This window comes from Castor canadensis, chromosome 1 (genome assembly GCF_047511655.1).
Source record: "Castor canadensis chromosome 1, mCasCan1.hap1v2, whole genome shotgun sequence".
Classification (NCBI taxonomy): Eukaryota; Metazoa; Chordata; class Mammalia; order Rodentia; family Castoridae; genus Castor; species Castor canadensis.
In genome coordinates, this window is record NC_133386.1 from 90,908,307 (window position 1) to 90,916,010 (window position 7,704).

The 7,704-nt window shown below is 32.9% G+C and overlaps 1 non-coding gene across 1 annotated transcript; it reads right to left on the reverse strand.

Annotated features, from left to right (window-relative positions):
- Positions 1–6,677: 6,677 nt before the first annotated feature.
- LOC141416622 (small Cajal body-specific RNA 4) lies at positions 6,678–6,803 on the reverse strand. The gene has a single exon (XR_012441255.1).
- Between the last annotated feature and the right edge of the window lie 901 nt (positions 6,804–7,704).

Below are 7,704 nucleotides of genomic sequence, written 5' to 3' on the forward strand. Positions count from 1 at the left end.
CCCCTTTGATTTTTAAACAAAGATCATGCTACAGAAGTGTCAAAATATGAAGGCCAAGGATGCACACAACAAAAGGCAGATGGGAAATCTGAAAGGTAAACAGGGTGGGTGACTTGGCCAAGTTCAAACAACTCATCAAGGATAAAGAGAAAGATAGGCCCAAGAATTCCACTGTTCTCTCTCTCCCAGGATCCAAAGAATCCAAGCAGAATTCTGACACAAACAGGTCAGCTTTTAAACTTAACCTCAGTAATAATGTTATTTAAGAGACAAGAATTTTTCTTTGTTCAGAAAAAGAAAAAAAATTGCCTGTTTGAAACTGCCTAAAATGTCTTTAGTAGGAAACAGAATCTTCAGTAGAAAACAGTCTTTAATAGAACAAAGATGAAAAATTACATGCAAATGAAAATGAAATTTCTTGATAGACAACTAGAAATGAGAAAGATGTGTACTTGAAAGCTAAGAGAGAGTTCTCTGAAGAAAGAAAGATTATTTAAAGGTTATCATCTTAAGGGAAAAATAGTTTCTGCTGGGTAGTGAGGGGGTGAGGGGGAGAGGGAGAGGGCGGTAAGGGAGGGGGTGGGGGATGGGGGGAGAAATGACCCAAACATTGTATGCACATATGAATAAAATAAAAAATAAAAAAATAAAAGGTTATCATCTACAGACAGCACTAAAGTCTGTATAACATACTTTAAAAAAGCTTAAACTTAAGAGTGAGACTCACTCAAATCCTACCAATGTATATAACCATGGCATGTCAACTAGTCTTGCTAGGTCTGTCATCTCATCTTTAAAATGAAGCTCTCTGTCATATGATTGTGTGAAAATTGAAAGACCTAATATATGGAAAGTATCTGACACAATATTTGGCACTTAATAAAAAATTCATACAGGTTATAGTTATTAGTATCACTATATAAACATAGACCCCTTTGGAGTAAATATGTTTTAAAGTCTCATTCATCAGTTTCAGAAAAAAACATAAATTTCATCAATATTTTAGACCTTTAATATTAAGACATGATTTATTTTTATTCCTATAAAAATGTTTCCCAAAAGTAAAAATTACACTTCTTAAAAAATATTTTTATATTATTAATCCTTTTTATTTATTGGTATTTCACTCAAACATACTTACATTTAATGTTATAATTTTTAAAAATCAGTCACATAAAAATAAATATCATACAATTAATATAAAAAGCAGTCACATACAAATGAATTCTATTGCTATATGTTTTGGTTCAGTAGCAAATTCAATACAAAAGTCTTCATCAATAACTTTTATTTAGTGTGTCTGCCAATCAAACATATTGGAATTTGATATGATATTGGTTTATATTAGGATTCCATACGAAAACAAAACACTGTTGAAATTTTAAAAAGACTTCATAAATGAAGAATATTGGGAGAGGAACTAGAAGGTAGTGAGAGGGGGAAAAGAAAAGGGGAGGGAAGAAAATATGGTCGATGTACATTGTATGTATGTATGAAATGTTTATAATGAAACCTATTTAAAAATTTTGCAAGAAGAGGGGGATAATAAAGTGTAAAAGTATTAGAGGGGGCAAAAATGATCAAAGTACAGGATATGCATGCATGGAAAGATCATAATGAAACCCTCACTTTGTGCAATTAATATATAATTAAAAAGACCTCATAGCAAAAGTTAGAGAATTATGAGCAATATTATGACCTGGAAACTATGCAAAACATCAGAAACATCAAAGTTAATGGACACGTTAGACCAAATGGACTTATCTATAGAACATTTCATCCAACTACCACACAGTTCATATTTTTCTCAACAGCACATGGAACTTTCTCCAAAATTGATCATATTCTAGGACACAAAGCAAGTCTTAGCAATTACAAGAAAATTGAAATAATCCCCTGTATCGCATCTGATCACAATGGATAAAACTAGAACTCAACAACAAAAGAGACTACAGAAAATATTCAAACCCATGGAGACTGAACAACACATTATTGAATAGTCATCAAAGAAATAGGGGAGAAATCAGGAAGTTCCTAGAATTCTAATGAAAATGAAACACAACCTACTAGAACCTGTGGAATGAAGCAAAGGTAATGATAAAGGGAACGTTTATAGCTATGAATGCCTACATTAAAAAGAAACAAAAAGACCAAATAAATAACCTAACAATACATCTTCAGCTTTTCTTTTAGAAAAACAAGAATAAGCAAAACTCAAAACTAGGAGACACAGATAAACAAAAATGATTAGGGCCGAGATCAAACAAATTGAGATTTAAAAAAAAAATTGTACAAAGCGTCAACAAACAAAAAGTAGGTTCTTCAGAAGCATTAAGATCAATAAACCCTTAGCCAATCTGACTAAACAGAGGGGGTAAAGAACCAAATTAATAAAATCAAAGATGAAAACAGGGACATCACCACAAATACCAATAAAGTCCAGAGGATCATTAGGGAATGCCTTGAAAACTTATATTCAGGTAAACTGGAAAATCTAGAAGAAATGGATAACATTCTAGATTCATTTAATCCACAAAAATTGAACCTAAATATATCTATAACAAGCAATGAGACTGAAGCACTCATTAAGAGTCTTCCAACAAAGAACAGCCCAGGACCCAGTAGATTCCTGGCCAAATTCTACCAGTTTAAAGAATAACTAACACCAACACTCCTTAAACTCTTCCAGGAAATAGAAAGGGAAGGAATGCTACCAAACTCATTCTATGAAGCCAGTATTACACTCATTCCAAAACCTAATAAGGATGCAACAAAAAGAAGAGAATTTCAGTTCATTATCTTTAATGGGCATAGACACAAAAATTCTCAATAAAATACCATCAAACTGAGTTCAACAACACATCAAAAAGATCATACACCATGATCAAGTTAGTTTCATTATAGGCATGCAAGTATGGTTCAACATATTCTAAGTGATATATATAATACAGCATATAGACAGAAACAAAGACAAAAATCACATGATCAATAGATGCAGAGAAAGCCTTTGAAAAAGTTCAATATCCTTTCATGATAAAAGTACTGAAGAAACTAGGAATAGGAGGAATGTACTTCAACATAATAAAGGCTATATATGACAAATCTATAGCAAATATCGTAACAAAACGGGGAAAACTGAAAACATTTCCTCTAGAGTCAGGATCAGGACAAGGGTATCCATTTTCCCCACATGTATTCAATATAGTTTTGGAATTCCTCACCAGAGCAAAAGACAGGAGGAAGAAATAAAAGATATTCAAATAGGGAAGGAAGAAGTCTAAGTATCCCTAAGTGCAGATGACATGATCTTATACCTAAAAGATCCAAAAAAAAAAAAAAACTCCACCAAAAAAACCCCTAAACATCATAAACACCTTCAGCAAAGTAGCAGGATACAAAATCAATATACAAAAAAGTAGTAGACTTTCTATATACCAATAGTGAACAAATTTAGAAAGAATTTGGGAAAACAATTCCATTTACAATAGCCTCAAAAAATAACCAGGAATAAATCTAACAAAAGGAAATGAAAGACCTCTACAATGAAAGCTATAAACCATTAAAGGAAGAAATTGAAGAAAACAGAGGATGGAAAGATCTCCTATGCACATGGATTTGCAAAATCAATATAGTGAAAATGGCTATACTACCAAAACTAATCTATAAGTTCAATGCAATACCCATCAAAATTCCAATGACATTCTTCACAGGGTGAATATAGTAGAAATATTATGTACTCATATGTGAAAATGGAAAAATGAGACCTATTGAAACTATTTTAAGAATTGGAGGATGAATAAAGGATAATGATGGAGGGGGTGAATTTAACTAAGATATATTGTAAATACTTTTGTAAATCTCACAAAATACCCCAGCACAACAATAATATAATAAAAAATTTTTAAATAAACTAAAAATGTGAAAAAAGCAAAATATGCACAACAAAGTATTTTTTAAAAAGGAAATAGGAAAATCAATCCTAAAGTTCTTAAGGAAGCATGAAAGACCTGGAATAGCCAAAGCAATTCTGAGCAAAAAGAGTAATAATGGAGGTATCACAATCTCTGACTTCAGAGTCATAACAATAAAAATCGTGTGGTACTGGCACAAAAACATACACAAAGACCAATGGAATAGAATAGGAGACCCAGACAAAAATCCATGCAGCTATAACCATTTGCTTTTTGACAAAGGAGTCCAAAACATACAGTGAAAAGACAGCCTCTTTAACAAATGGTGCTTGGAAAACTAGATATCCACATGTAGAAGACTGAAACTAGATCCCTGATTTCCATCCTGTACCAATATCTATTTAAATTGGATGAAAGACCTTAATGTAGGAACTGAAACTTTGAAACTACTACAGGAAAGAATAGGGAAAATTCTAGAACATATAGGCATGGGAAATGATTCCTGAATATAACCCCAATGGCTTAGCAATTAGGAGAAAGGATCAGCAAATGGGAATGCATCAAACTAAAAAGCTTCTGCAAAGGAAATAGTCACTAGACTTAAAAGACAGCCTACAGAATGGAAAAAAATCATTGCCAGCTATATGTCCAATAAGGGACAAATAACCAGAATCTACGGTGAGCTCAAAAAAAAAAATACTAAATGCCCAAACAATCAACAACCCAATGAAGAAATGTGCACATGAGCAGGGTACCAGCGGTACAGGCCTGTTATTCTAGCTACTTGGGATATGGCCCTGTTGAAAGTATGAATATGAAGATTATAGAGATTATATGTAGTATGGGCTTGTAGCAATAGCTGACTTAAAGTAAGTTATCAATAAATGTTGTCCTGATCCTGACTCTAGAGGAAATGTTTTCAGTTTTCCCCGTTTTGTTACGATATTTGCTATAGATTTGTCATATATAGCCTTTATTATGTTGAAGTACATTCCTCCTATTCCTAGTTTCTTCAGTACTTTTATCATGAAAGGATATTGAACTTTTTCAAAGGCTTTCTCTGCATCTATTGAGATGATCATGTGATTTTTGTCTTTGTTTCTGTCTATATGCTGTATTATATATATCACTTAGAATATGTTGAACCATACTTGCATGCCTATAATGAAACTAACTTGATCATGGTGTATGATCTTTTTGATGTGTTGTTGAACTCAGTTTGATGGTATTTTATTGAGAATTTTTGTGTCTATGCCCATTAAAGATAATGAACTGAAATTCTCTTCTTTTTGTTGCATCCTTATTAGGTTTTGGAATGAGTGTAATACTGGCTTCATAGAATGAATTTGGTAGCATTCCTTCCCTTTCTATTTCCTGGAAGAGTTTAAGGAGTGTTGGTGTTAGTTATTCTTTAAACTGGTAGAATTTGGCCAGGAATCTACTGGGTCCTGGGCTGTTCTTTGTTGGAAGACTCTTAATTAGTGCTTCAGTCTCATTGCTTGTTATAGATATATTTAGGTTCAATTTTTGTGGATTAAATGAATCTAGAATGTTATCCATTTCTTCTAGATTTTCCAGTTTACCTGAATATAAGTTTTCAAGGCATTCCCTAATGATCCTCTGGACTTTATTGGTATTTGTGGTGATGTCCCTGTTTTCATCTTTGATTTTATTAATTTGGTTCTTTACCCCCTCTGTTTAGTCAGATTGGCTAAGGGTTTATTGATCTTAATGCTTCTTAAGAACCTACTTTTTGTTTGTTGACTCTTTGTATAGTTTTTTTTAACTGGGAGGTCTGGTAGAGCAAGGGTTGGAGTTGGCTCCATAAGTTAAAGCTATGAGGAAGCAGAAAGTAGAAGGGAACTGAAGAATCTAGTATACAGATCAAATTCACCATAACTGAACACAACATTTTATGACTTTTAGTCCGGCTCCTCAAGAAAAAAAAGATTTCAGTGGATTTTGTAATACATTCATTTGTAGGCCATAGTGGAGATAGAAGAGTAGACTTGAATTTTATGACCACCTAAGCCTCCTTCTTTCTTTTCTTCCTTTCTTTCTTCTTCTTCTTCTTCTCCTCCTCCTCCTCCTCCTCCTCCTCCTTTTCTTCTTCTTCTTCTTTTCTGTCTGTCTCTCTCTCTCCCACACACATGTATGTACATATATACACATGTATGTGTGTATATCTATATCTATATATTTGTGTATATATATATATATATACATGTATATATATTTTTTCCTACAAGGAAGGTTATGATTATACTCTGAGAAATCAGCATTTGCTATATCTGCTATGGTAAAGATCACCACCACCAGCCCACACAGTCCTGTTGTTTACAAGAATGAAGATTTATTTCTAACTCATATCTTGTTTCTAGTAGCACAGTGTTTGGTCTTTAATCAGTTTCTTCTGCTTCATTAAAATGTAAATTTAGGGGAACATAATGATTTAATTAGTTTTATAGGTCACATTAAAGGGAGGGTAATAGTGGGAGGGGGAAGGTAAATGAAGAGGGTAAAGGAAGGTGAATATGGTTGAGGTACTTTCTATACATGTATGAATATGGAACATTGAACTCTGTTGAACTGAACTCTGTTGAAGTCATTTTAAGGAGAGTGAGGGAAGAGGGAGAATAATGGAGAGGATGAAACAAACCAGGGTACAATATATGTATATATGGAAATACCACAATGAAACCCCCTTATAACTATCATATACCAATAAAAATATTTAAAAGAAAAACAAATTAGGGGTTTCTTTTAGAATGTTGGGTAGTACATTTAGCATCAAGATTTTCTCTAATAAAGGCTTCTCTCTCCAACCCTTTTGTCTAAGGGTATATCAGTGAAGTCATGCTTCATCAGACTCAGCCCTCTTGGTCCTCCAGAATAAATTAGCTTTAAATACCATGGGGATCATCAATATTCAGTGCCAAAAAATACAGTAATTCCAATATGTCATATGATGCCAGAATAGTCCAAGGAGTCTATAGGCAATAGTATATGATAAAAACCATTCTTTTTCAAATTGGCCATAACACAACAGGCCTAAAATGTATACTTTTAGGTATCTGCAATTATTCACAAAAAGCATAATTATGTATTTCATGCGCTACAAATAAATGTACTAAATCTGATACTGAACTTTGAAGAGTTGTAGCAAACCACAACAATGAAAGTTAAGGAATATTTCTATTGCTATGTCTTCTCTTTAGAAAGCAAAACATTTCTCATTGTTGTCCCTACTCTGTATAGAGACTTTGTAGAGTCTGTTGCTCCCCACATCAAGGAGCAGATATAGCTCTAGTTTCTAAGGGACCCATGCAAACCCAGAGGAGATTTCACCAAGTACTGCCTCAAGATTTACAGAAGTGAATTTATATTTTCATCTTAAGAAAAGAATGAAAAGTATATTTCTGAGAAATCACATTTTATTTTCCATATACTTTGATTCTTTATGAGTAAAGCCAATGAAGGTATTAAAAGATAAAGAAGCAGTTTTTCATTGTTTCTAATCATTCGTTCTGAAATTTTCTTACATGGGTTAATTTTTTTTAAGGTTTTATGAATCTATCTAAAAGCTAAGACAATTTTCACCATCAGCTATAATAGCCAAGATACTCAAGGCCTATGTTTTTTTGACAACAAGAAAAGCCAAAGCAAAAATAAACAAATGTGTTCCAGTCAAATTTAAAAAGCTTCTACACAGCAAAGGAAACTACTGATAAAATGAAAAGCACACTGTAGATTAAGAGAAAATATTTGCAAATATTTTTATCCATGTATGGAG